Raw genomic sequence first — 12,435 nt, 5'->3', positions numbered from 1 at the left:
TCAGTCACTTATTCAAGTGATTCCGTTTTGATTTAAATAACCTATTCTCAGTGACTGATGGACAGGGAGTACTGGATTTCTGTGGCATTTATGTGATCCCTATCCTCCTATAAAATAGCCACAAGCTGATGTGAGAGAATGTGTGTGTGTGTGTGTGTGTGTGTGTGTGTGTGTGTGTGTGTGTGTGTGTGTGTGTGTGTGTGTGTAAGTCGCGACTGTGCGTCAGTCTCACTCCTCCTGAGGCCTGTGACTCACCTTTGTGGTTGTGACTCCCCCGTCTCCCCATTCTGAGGTAAACCACAGTGCTGCCCACAGCCTATGTCACAGAGAAAACTCCCAGCGTTAACCACAACCTTTCACCTCTCGTCTCACCCCCTCCACAACCCCAACACTAAACCACCACCAGATTTAAAACCTCCCTACATGAGTCACTTGATAGTCTCCTAATAGTAACTCTCTAATACGGCCTTGATTTGTCAGTGTTACCTTTATAAACCTTTATAATATAGACAAACTCTTGATTTGAGTCTTGGCTGTAACACACTTGCTTTTTGGCTTCACAGTGAAATCAACAACATAAAAAAAAACAGAGATCCTAATGGCTCTAATATGTAATTATATGTAATCCTATGATTGAAAACATCAACAACATTTAATGTTAACTGTATTACATGTGTCAACATGTGAGGCTTGAGTAACTTAATTGTGTGGAACAGATATATCTGACCCTAGTCTGGTCTGGTCTGGTCTGCCTGGCTAAACTATAATCAAGGGTAGTTAATAATGTAGCAAGACAACAACACAGCAGGTTTAAGCCTAGCTGTCCACTCAAGTAGCTGTTGTTAACACACTCTCCTCTTTTGAGTCTTACAGATGGTGTGAACCTGAGATGGGTCAAGGAGGAACAGGAGGCAAAATATGAGGTTGACACATTGCATGTTTCTACACCTGCATTGCTTGCTGTTTGGGTTTTTTGGCTGGGTTTCTGTACAGCACTTTGTGGCATCAGCTGATGTCAGAAGGGCTTTATAAATCAAATCAAATCAAATGTATTTATATAGCTCTTCTTACATCAGCTGATATCTCAAAGTGCTGTACAGAAACCCAGCCTAAAACCCCAAACAGCAAGCAATGCAGGTGTAGAAGCACGGTGGCTAGGAAAAACTCCCTAGAAAGGCCAAAACCTAGGAAGAAACCTAGAGAGGAACCAGGCTATGAGGAGTGACCAGTCCTCTTCTGGCTGTGCCAGGTGGAGATTATAACAGCACATGGCCAAGATGTTCAAATGTTCATAAATGACCAGCATGGTCAAATAATAATAATCATAGTAGTTGTCGAGGGTGCAACAAGTCAGAAACTCAAGAGTAAGTGTCAGTTGGCTTTTTCATAGCCGATCTTTGAGAGTATCTCTACCGCTCCTGCTGTCTCTAGAGAGTTGAAAACAGCAGGTCTGGGACAGGTAGCACGTCCGGTGAACAGGTCAGGGTTCCAGCAGGCCTGGGACAGCAGGTCTGGGACAGGTAGCACGTCCGGTGAACAGGTCAGGGTTCCATAGCCGCAGGCAGAACAGTTGAAACTGGAGCAGCAGCACGGCCAGGTGGACTGGGGACAGCAAGAAGTCATCATGCCAGGTAGTCCTGAGGCATGGTCCTAGGGCTCAGGTCCTCCGAGAGAGAGAGAGAAAGGAAGAGAGAAAGAGAGAATTAGAGAGAGCATATTTAAATTCACACAGGACACCGGATAAGACAAGAGAAATACTCCAGATGTAACAGACTGACCCTAGCCCCCCGACACATAAACTACTGCAGCATAAATACTGGAGGCTGAGACAGGAGGGGTCAGGAGACACTGTGGCCCCATCCGATGAAACCCCCGGACAGGGCCAAACAGGCAGGATATAACCCCTCCCACTTTGCCAAAGCACAGCCCCCACACCACTGGAGGGAGTGTAATTGATTGCATGCAATTCACCTTTTCATGTCTGAGCTCTCACATGAGGATCCCTTTAAGGACCACTCGGACTGTTCATCAGAGACAAACCAACTGTCCTTTGGTGTGAGGTAGTAGGTTGTATAGTTTTAGGGTCACACCCAAGCTGTCAGATGACTATACAACATACTGTCTTTCCTGAAGTGGCTGTAATATCATCACAGACTCTCCACATGAAGAACCCTCGTCAAAAGCTGCAATGAAAATGTACCTTTCGTGCCTACGTTATTACCATTATTACAATATTATTACATAATTGTATTATTATTCATTTTATATTTGAACAGGAAATGAGATTTCACATTTTCTGGTTGGACTCCATCTCTAACCAACTGGTCAATCGGATTGTGACCGGTCGATGGTTCATGGTGTTCGCACAGGGTGAGGTAGTAGGTTGTGTGGTTTCAGGGTTGTTATTTTGCCCCATCAGGAGTTAACTGTACAACCTACTGCCTTCCCTGAAGGGCAGCAACACAACGCTACGAGCATGGCCACAATGGAGCTCACTGTCTACTGTGCTGTTTTTAAGTGGAGCGAAAAGTAAAGAAGGTAAGCTATCTCAAATCATTGCCTTGGTACTTTTTATTTATCTTAAATAGGCAAGTCAGTTAAGAACAAATTCTTATTTTCAATGACAGCCTAGGAACAGTGGGTTAACTGCCTTGGTCAGGGGAAGAACAACAGATTTTCACCTTGTCAGCTCAGGGATTTGATCTTGCAACCTTTTGGTTACTAGTCCAACGCTCTAACCACCTAGGCTACCTGCTACACAACATGTGCTAAACAGAGTATTGTATTGGAATTTGGAAATAGGCCTATTGTTTATATACCTTCAATTTTGTAATAATGCGTACTGTACTAAAAGTCATAATAAAAAGTGAGTAGTCTTAGTCACATGTGTGTCGACTCCTTTTGGTTGTCAAGAAATGGAAGTATAACGTTATGCATGTTCCTTGAAATACTGTATGTGGCCATTTCTTATCCTGGACATGAAGACTGAAACATCTGCTGGAAGGATGGATCAATCAATACATAAAGAAGAATACATGTCAGGATACAAATAAATGTTAAACAAGGCCAACATTTTGTAACGTTGTGTTTGAAATCTATAACGTTTGTGTCCCCACTCTCTTCCCAGCCAGATTCCATGTCATTTATAGCTTGTATGGTAAATAAAATATGCACACAGCCAGCCCGGACAGCCATTAGCCAGTGTATAGGGCAGATGCCCATGTCACTGCTCCAGAATTTATGACTGTCAGCTGGCACAGGCACACACAGTCCCAGACCGACAGAAGGAAACACGGCCGCAGGGGGAAATGAGGGTTTGAAGACTGCATTTTCTATACAAGGCCACACCATCTCAAACAGCACCCTATAACTGTTTTAACTGTGTTTATTTATTAAATGTGAATGAAGTGAGTTCACTGGGCGATTTGTTCATTGACAATGTCAATGAATTGCATAGTTGCAAGGCTATTAATTAGGTAACAACACCAGGTGGCGCCCTAGATCATTGTATTTTCTGCAGCCAGGCAAGTTTTCCTTCCGTAATGATTTTACAGACCAAATTAAAATATATTTGTAGCCATATATAGAAGTAAATATAGAAGTACATTCAGCCATTGCAGCCCAAAAGAGCCACCATAAAGATATAGTCAGGAAGCAAACTGTGGGTGCATTTTTGGAATGACCAGACTATACCAACAAGCAATGGTTGAGAGAAAGTTAAAAAGTGGACAGTCACTTTAGCCTACTGTCTACTCCTGTTCACTTATAGTAGGGTAGACTTGCCATCGTGCAGATGATACATTTAGTTTATGTCCACATCTCAGTGGTTTTCTGTATCTTTTTCTTTAAAACTTATTTTAAGATTGACTGCCAGAGATGACAGTGAATGATTTACAGTCTAAAAACATGTTGGCCTATTCATGAAATATTTGGAAATGTCATACAGACACTTCACATTCATACGTACACTGACTCCTCTTTCATTTGCTATCATGTGTTGTATGTGGCTTGATGGCTACTTGGCCTTCGTCTGTCATTTGCTTTTAAATTGAACAAGACAAATTCCCTATTGTATTATTTTCTATTCAATTGCATTTTGGACAGGGTTTTGCAATGCATTTAGTAGTGGGTGATGGATACTTTCTGTTATCTGGGGTTCATGAAACTGTAGGATAAATGAAAAGCTTTGGCATGTCTCTGTGGAGCTGGCCAGTGGGCATTCTCAAATCTCTATTACGGTTTAACAATAGGCTTTTAATCAAATGGAAATCTCAACTGTGTGGAACAGGTGTCTCTCACTGAGACCTCTGATTTCCTATTCGCTGAAACCATAGGTTTTGTCAGGAGGTGTGTGCTTCTCCGGGGCTGTATTACTACATCATTTCCGAAAGGGAGTGTGACGGTTTTGACAGAGGGTACAGTAGTTTTGACCGAGTCAGTAGCGAACAACGCAGGCTTGTTTGTATCAAAGGGACTATATGCACCTGCCCCCTCTGATTTCACCTCTGACAGTCGTATTCAGCACGCTTTGCAACCATATGGCGACTTTGGATTGGACAGTCATTGTTGAGGTATAAACCCTCTCTCTTACTAAACAATGTTGTTATGTAATATTGTGATTATAGCCTACGCATTATATACTGTTTGGATGAAGGAATTAAAAACTGCATGTTTTTAACCTCATTCTGATTGATTTAGATCAATATTTGACTTTAGTATCATGTTGAATTATAAAATTCAACATTAGTTGAGTTCAATTGGAAAGTAGAGAAGGCAAAAATGAGAAACTTAATACAAACAATTGACTTTCCTTTTAAAAAGTATTTCTGTGTTCTGCATTGTATAATTCCCCATCTAATAGGCTAAAAAGGATCAGTTCTGCTTAAGATGTTTATTTTGTCACATACACCGGATAGGTGCAGTGAAATGTGTTGTTTTACCGGGTCAGCCATAGTAGTGTGGCGCCACTGGGGCAAATAAGGGTTAAGTGGATAATTGAGCCGACATGATTTATAATCTTGTCAGCTCAGTTATTCAAACCAGCGACCTCTTGGTTACTGGCCAAACACTCTAACCGCTAGACTACCTGCCACCCTCTTAGAGTTGGGGAATGGGGTGGATTTCTGGTTACAATAACCTACATACAGTACAGTAGCCTAGGCTAACTATATTCCTATACAAAGTTGGCCTAATGCAAATGGTATTTACTGTATACAGCATGCATTCATACATTGTTCTCAGAATGCCAGTGGTGTGACAGCAAACATTCCCAACCACTTCCTTTCATACACCTCTTTTTCTCATAGTCTGGCAGAAGGCAGCCTTGCAGGCTCCATGTTTATGTTTTGAGTACAAGGCTACACAGACTTCTTTCTTAGGTGGAGCTAAGAGATGAAGGGGGTATGTACGGTTACTGTAGACAAGACTTGACCTAAAAGAAAGGTAATTGGTTTTAGCATACCTGATTCAGTTAATGTAGATCCTGATGACTATGAGCCAACCAACTGAGCTACACATGAACCACAGCAACTTACAGTAGTGAGTGCATATATTAACATATTTTGTTGAGTACTGCTCCCCCATAGGAATTGAACCCACAACCCTAGCATTGCAAGCTCCATGCTCTACCAACTGAGCTACACATGAACATGGTTACATTCTGTTAAAACAGGACAAGACAGTATTATGGTCCTGCTATATGCTGAATAAAATATAAACGCAACATGCAACAATTTTTAAGATTTTACTGAGTTACAGTTCCTAAAAGAAAATCAGTGAATTGAACTAAATTCACTAGGCTCTAATCTATTGATTTCACATGACTGGGATTTCACATGACATGCATCTGTTGGTGACAGATACTTTAAAAAAAAGTTAGGGGCGTGGATCAGAAAACCAGTCAGTATCTGATGTGACCACCATTTGCCTCATGCAGCGCGACACATCTCCTTTCGCATAGAGTATCAGGTCGTTGGGTGACATGTCTGATGATTATGCAGGCCATGGAAGAACAGGGACATTTTCAGCTTGCAGGAATTGTGTACAGATCCTTGCGACATGGGGCCGTGCATTATCATGCTGAAACATGAGGTGATGGCTGCGGATGAATGACACGACAATGGTCCTCAGGAACTCGCATTCAAATTGCCATTGATAAAATGCAATTGTCTTATGCCTGCCTATACCATAACCCCACCAACACCATGGGTCACTCTGTTCATAATATTGACATCAGTAAACCGCTCGCCCACACAACGCCATCTGCCCACTGAAGTCGGTTACAACACCGAACTGCAGTCAGGTCAAGACCCTGGTATTTGTATTGATTAGGGTTCCCCATTAGCTGCTGCCATCACACATAAAACAGAACATAAAACAGTACAGCATATAACATTATTATCCCACTATATATCTACAATACAAAGTGCATAATACCACCATACAACAATATAATAATGTACGTGTGTGTAGAGCGTGTGTATTAGCGTGTGTCTGTACCTGTGTGTGTGTGTCTCTTCACAGTCCCTGTTGATCCATAAGGTGTATTTTTATCTGTTTTTTAAATCTGATTCTACTGCTTGCATCACTTACCTGATGTGAAATAGAGTTCTGTAGTACTGTGCACCTCCCATAGTCTGTTCTGGACTTGAGGATTGTGAAGAGACCTGGTGGCCGTGCCCCTGTGACAACAATTTTTGACCCCCTTGTGGCCCCCCTAAATGTGGAGTATGAAATAATTTTTACACAACAAATTTTTGCTATCATTCTTTTTTTACATCCGTTATTAGATAGTGGCAACGTGGAACACTAATTTAACCCACACATTTTCTAGAGGGACGGCTTTAGGCGGAACACAACAGTATCGTACCACATGCAAAACGATATGACAACAATAACGTCTAATGTAACTGGCCCCTCTAACAGTATAACTGGCCCCAGCTTGGCCCCCCCAGTTGAAATGGTCTAGAACCGCCACTGCTAGTGGCATGTCTTGTGGGGTATGCATGGATGTCCGAGCTGTGTGCTAGTATTTTAAACAGACAGCTAGTTGCATTCAGCATGCCAACACGTCTTACAAAAACAATCTCTCCTCCACTTTGCGCAATGAAAGATGGACATGCATATTATTAATCTTAGCTCTCTGTATACATTTAAGGGCCAGACTCGCTGCCCTGTTATGAGCCAATTGTAATGTTCCTAAATCCATATTTGTGGCACTTGACCACACAATTGAATAGTATTTGTTAAGTTTTGCAGTGATTTCACTCACTGTAGTAGCTGACGTGTATAGTGTTAAGTCATCCGCATACATAGACACACTCAAAGCCAGTAGCATGTCATTGGTAAAGATTGAAAAAAGTAGAGGGCCTAGACAGCTGCTTTGGGGAATTACTGATTCTACCTGGATTATGTTGGAGAGGCTTCCACTAAAGAACACTCTCTGTGTTCTGTTAGACAGGTAACTTTTTATCCACAATATAGCAGGGGGTGTAAAGCCATAACACATACATTTTTACACTAGCAGACTATGATTTGATAATGTCAAAAGCCACACTGAAGTCTTACAGAACAGCTCCCACAATGTTTTTATTATCAATCAATTTCTCTCAGACATTTGTGTAAGTGCCATGCTTGTTGAATGTCCTTCCCTATAAGCGTGCTGAAAGTTTGTTGTCAATTTGTTTACTGTAACATAGCATTGTATCTGGTCAAGCACCATTTTTTCCAAAAGTTTACAAAGAGTTGGTAACAGGCTGATTGTTCGGCTATTTGAGCGAGTAAAGGAAGCTTTAGTATTCTTGGGCAGCGGAATTACTTTTCCTTCCCTCGAGGCCTGAGGGCACACACTTTCTAGTAGGCTTAGATTGAAGATATGGCAAATAGGAGTGGCAATTATCCTCAGTGATTTTCCATGCAAGTTGTCAGACACCGGTGGCTTGTCATTGTTGATAGACAACAATAATTTCCACACTTCCACACTCACTTTACGTAATTCAAAATTACAATACATATCTTTCATAATTTAGTCAGTTATAGTTGGATGTGTGTTGTCAGCGTTTGTTGCTGGCATGTCATGCCTAAGTTTGCTAATCTTGCCAATGAAAAAAACATTAAAGTAGTTGGCAGTATCAGTCGGTTTTGTGATGAATAAGCCATCTGATTCAATTAATGATGGAGCTGAGTTTGCCTTTTTGCCCAAAATTTCATTTAAGGTGCTCCAAAGGTTTTTTCTATTATTCTCTTATCTTTGTTTCATAGTATAGTTTCTTTGTCTTCTAATTCATTTTAGTCACATAATTTCTCAATTTTCAGTAGGTTTGCCAAACGGTTGTTTAGGCAGACTTATTTGTCATTCCTTTTGCCTCATCCCTGTCAACCTTACACATTTTCAATTCATCGTCAATCCACTGGGAGTTAACCGTTTTTACAGTTTTTTCTTAATGGGTGCATGCTCGTTAGTAACTGGAATAAACAATTTCATAACTGTGTCAAGTGCAGCGTCTGGTTGCTCCTCATTACACACCACAGACCAGCAAATATTATTTACATCATCAACATAGGAATCACTACAAATCAAATTTCGAATCAAATGTATTTATAAGGCCCTTCTTACATCAGCTGATATCTCAAAGTGCTGTACAGAAACCCAGCCTAAAACCCCAAACAGCAAGCAATGCAGGTGTAGATGCACGGTGGCTAGGAAAAACTCTGTAGAAAGGCCAGAACCTAGGAAGAAACCTAGAGAGGAACCAGGCTATGAGGGCTGGCAAGTCCTCTTCTGGCTGTGCCGGGTGGAACATGGCCAAGATGTTCAAATGTTCATAGATGACCAACAGGGTCAAATAATAATAATCACAGTGTTTGTTGAGGGTGCAACAGGTCAGCACCTCAGGAGTAAATGTCAGTTGGCTTTTCATAGCCGATCACATTCAGAGTATCTCTACCGCTCCTGCTGTCTCTAGAGAGTTGAAAACAGAAAACGTATTGTATGACCTCTTATACACTATATTAGGCCCAGCCTTTGGAACTTTGGTTTCCTAGATATGGCTACTATATTGTCATCACTCCATCCGATGGATTTTAATACTGTTTTAAAGCACATTTCTGCAGCATTAGTAAAGATGTGATCAATACATGTTGATGATTTCATTCCTGTGCTGTTTGTAACTACCCCTGTAGGTTGACTGATAACCTGAAACATCGAGGCCCCCAGTTCACGTCCCGGGTGTGGCGGGCGTTTATGGAGCGACTGGGGGTTTAGGTCAGTTTGACCTCAGGTTTTCACCGTGAGAGTAATGGGCAGGTAGAGAGGATTAATCAGGATGTGGGCAGGTTTCTGCGGACCTATTGGGTTACCAGCCGGTCCTGGTGCCCGGACATCAGAGCCAGACGGAGGCCCCTGTGGTGGAGGACTGTGAGGCCCCCGTGTTTACCCCGGGGGAGAGAGTCTGGCTCTCAACCTGGAACCTGCCCCTCCGCCTGCCCTGCCAGAAACTGGGTCCGCGGTTTGTGGGGCCATTTAAAGTCCTGAGGAGAATAAACGAGGTGTGTTACAGCTTCCTTCTTATTATCGTATTAACCCCTCGTTTCATGTGTCTCTCCTCAGGCCGGTGGTAGCTGGTCCACTGCAGGATGCTGAGGTACAGGAGGTCTCTCCGCCCCCCCTGGACATCAGGGGGGCCCCGGCGTACACAGTCCGGTCCATCTTGGACTCCAGGCGCCGGGTAAGGGGCCTGCAGTACCTCGTGGACTGGGAGGGGTACGGTCCGAAGGAGAGGTGCTGGGTACCGGTGGAGGACATCTTGGACCCATCGCTGATGCGGGAGTTCCACAGCCTCCATCCGGATCGCCCTGCGTCTCGCCCTCCGGGTCGTCCTCGAGGCCGGCGTCGGCGCGCTGCGGGAGCCACGCGTCGGGGGGGGTACTGTCACAACGTCGACTGAAGGTGGCGCCTCTCCCCGTTCGGGCGGCGCTCGGCAGTCGTCGTCGCCAGCCTACTAGCTGCCACAGATCCTCTGTTAATTTTCTTTTGGTTAGGTCTAGTTTATATTTGCACCTGTATTGTGTTAGTTCATTAGTGGGGGGGTTATTTAGTCTTTCTGTTTAGGTTTGGGTTTCTGCATGATTGTTTTCGTCAGGTTTGTTAGGCTGGGGTTAAGTGTTTTTCCCTCTGCCTGTGTGTTAGTAAGGCTGCGAATTTTGGGCTGCGCCCCTACTCTGTTTTCGGGCTCATCCCGTTATTTTGTATTGTTTCCCTGCCTTACCTGTTTTTTGGCAGTTGTGGATTGTGCATATTAAACGTGTGTTCACGGACATTTGTCTCCTGCGCCTGACTTCACCCCTCCTGCTTCCTTGAGTACCCTTGACATTATCAAGCTTTTCACACATATTATCCAGATACTGACTGTTAGCACTTTTTGGTGCATAGCAGCTTCCCACAAGAATGGGCTTTAGGTGATGGAGATGAACCTGTAGCCATATTACTTCAACAGTATTTAACATGAGATCCTCTCTAAGCCTTACAATAATGTGGTTCTGAATATAGACCGCAACACTGCCCCCATTGGCATTTCTGTCTTTTCTATAGATGTTATAACCATGTATTGCTACCACTGTATAAAGGTATTATCTAATTGAGTTTCAGAGATAATCAGAATATAAATGTAATCTGTTACTAGCAAGTTATTGACTTCATGAACCTTGTTTCTTAGGCTAAATATGTTAAGATGGGCTAATTTTAGCACTTTCCTGGGATGTTTGATTGATTCGATTTTTTTACTGGGAAGCATATCATAAGTAGACATGTACATGTCATTTTTGTTTCAGCTGATAGTGCAGTTTCTGCTGCACACAGTGGACTTCCTACTAGGACACACCGCTTCAGTGCTAACCGTATATCTCTGGTTCATAGGCACATGATTACGGCATACAATAGCTGTAGGATCAACAGAGGCATTCAGAACAGTTAGATGGACATAAATTAGGTAACTTACATTGTGTCTGCCAATGCCCCAGGGATCATAATTTAGCGACACAATTGTAGGGATTATCTGAGCTGGGCTTGGGTCATAATAAGTAATTGTCTCAACGCAGCCTTGAGATAAGTGGACAAAGTCCAGGAGCCAAGATGATTTGGATGAACTCCATCAATCCTGTAGAACATTTTCTGTTTCAAGAAGGTGTCAACATTATCTATAAAAGTGATTCCAAAAGAGCGAGGATGACAAGAATGGAAATGAGCTTCCCTTAGATGGTTTCTGACAGTTTGGGCAGAAATTATTCAGTTGTGCAAACCCACAGTTTCATCAGCTGTCCGGGTGGCAGGCCTCAGACGATCCCGCAGGTGAAGATGTGGAGGTCCTGGGCTGGTGTGGTTACACGTGGTCTGCGGTTGTGAGGCCAGTTGGACCTAAAATGACGTTGGAGGCAGCTTATGGTAGAGAAATGAACATTCTATTCTCTGGCAACAGCTCTGGGGGACATTCCTGCAGTCAACATGCCAATTGCATGCTCCCTCAAAACTTGAGACATCTGTGGCATTGTGTTGTGTGACAAAACATTTTAGAGTGGCCTTTTATTGTCCCGAGCACAAGGTGCACCTGTGTAATGATCATGCTGTTTAATCAGCTTCTTGATATACCACACCTGTCATATGGATGGATTATCTTGGCAAAGGAGAAATGCTCACTAGCAGGGATGTAAACACATTTGTGAACAAAATTTGAGAGAAATAAGCTTTTTTTACATATGGAACATTTCTGGGATCTTTTATTTCAGCTCATGAATCATGGGACCAACACTTCACATGGAGCGTTTATATTTTTGTTCAGTGTAAATACCCTGGTGGGGTTAGGGGTCAGAGTAGACAAGTTTGAATAGCAAAACATAGAATAAGCACAGTAGCAGGTCAGAGGTCGGAGAAGTTTTGGGGGCCTCACAGCATGCTAACAACCCCTTAACAGTCACTTGAGGCCCAAGTTTATGATGTAACTTTTAGACAGTAAATATCGATTATTAGAGAGATACAGCTGACCTGAAGTAGGACTTCTTGACAATATCTCTGATAGCCAGCTATAGTGTATAGAACCATGATATCATCTGTTTGATGTCATCAGTCTATGATGTAACTGTAAGAATATTTTGAAGATAAATACACAATGCAGAGTTTGAGAGTTTAAGAGTTTGAGAGGACTAAAAACTAGAGTACTAATGGTCAATAGTGAATTTAAAATAGGAGTTGGGTTTCAGTTCAACATCTGTTCAGAATCTGTGGAATGTCACTCCTGAACTCAGAGCGACGTGTTCTACGTGGGCCACGTTTTCATTGGTCTGTACAATGAGTCTGGAGTGAGATACTTGTTATTTGGCCATTGGCCAAGTTGTACTGCAAAGACTTCTAAGGGTGGGGGGTTATCAGTGGCATCCTGTCTTTTG

General features: G+C 42.7%; 1 long non-coding RNA gene across 2 annotated transcripts in view; it reads left to right on the top strand.

Annotated features, from left to right (window-relative positions):
* Nucleotides 1–10,316, top strand: part of LOC106575955 (uncharacterized) — a 45,026-nt gene extending 34,710 nt beyond the window's left edge. Inside the window, exons 1-2 of one of the 2 annotated variants that reach the window (XR_006760087.1) lie at nt 1,708–4,571; nt 9,608–10,316. This is a non-coding gene — a long non-coding RNA (uncharacterized lncRNA). Of the gene's footprint in view, nt 1–1,707; nt 4,572–9,607 lie in introns of those variants that run through there. The other variant, XR_006760088.1, reaches the window with a different exon arrangement.
* The last annotated feature ends 2,119 nt before the right edge of the window (nt 10,317–12,435 follow it).

The sequence above is a fragment of the Salmo salar genome, chromosome ssa17, assembly GCF_905237065.1.
Source record: "Salmo salar chromosome ssa17, Ssal_v3.1, whole genome shotgun sequence".
Classification (NCBI taxonomy): Eukaryota; Metazoa; Chordata; class Actinopteri; order Salmoniformes; family Salmonidae; genus Salmo; species Salmo salar.
Note: the sequence above shows the minus strand (reverse complement) of the source record. Positions and strands in the feature narration are given on the sequence as shown.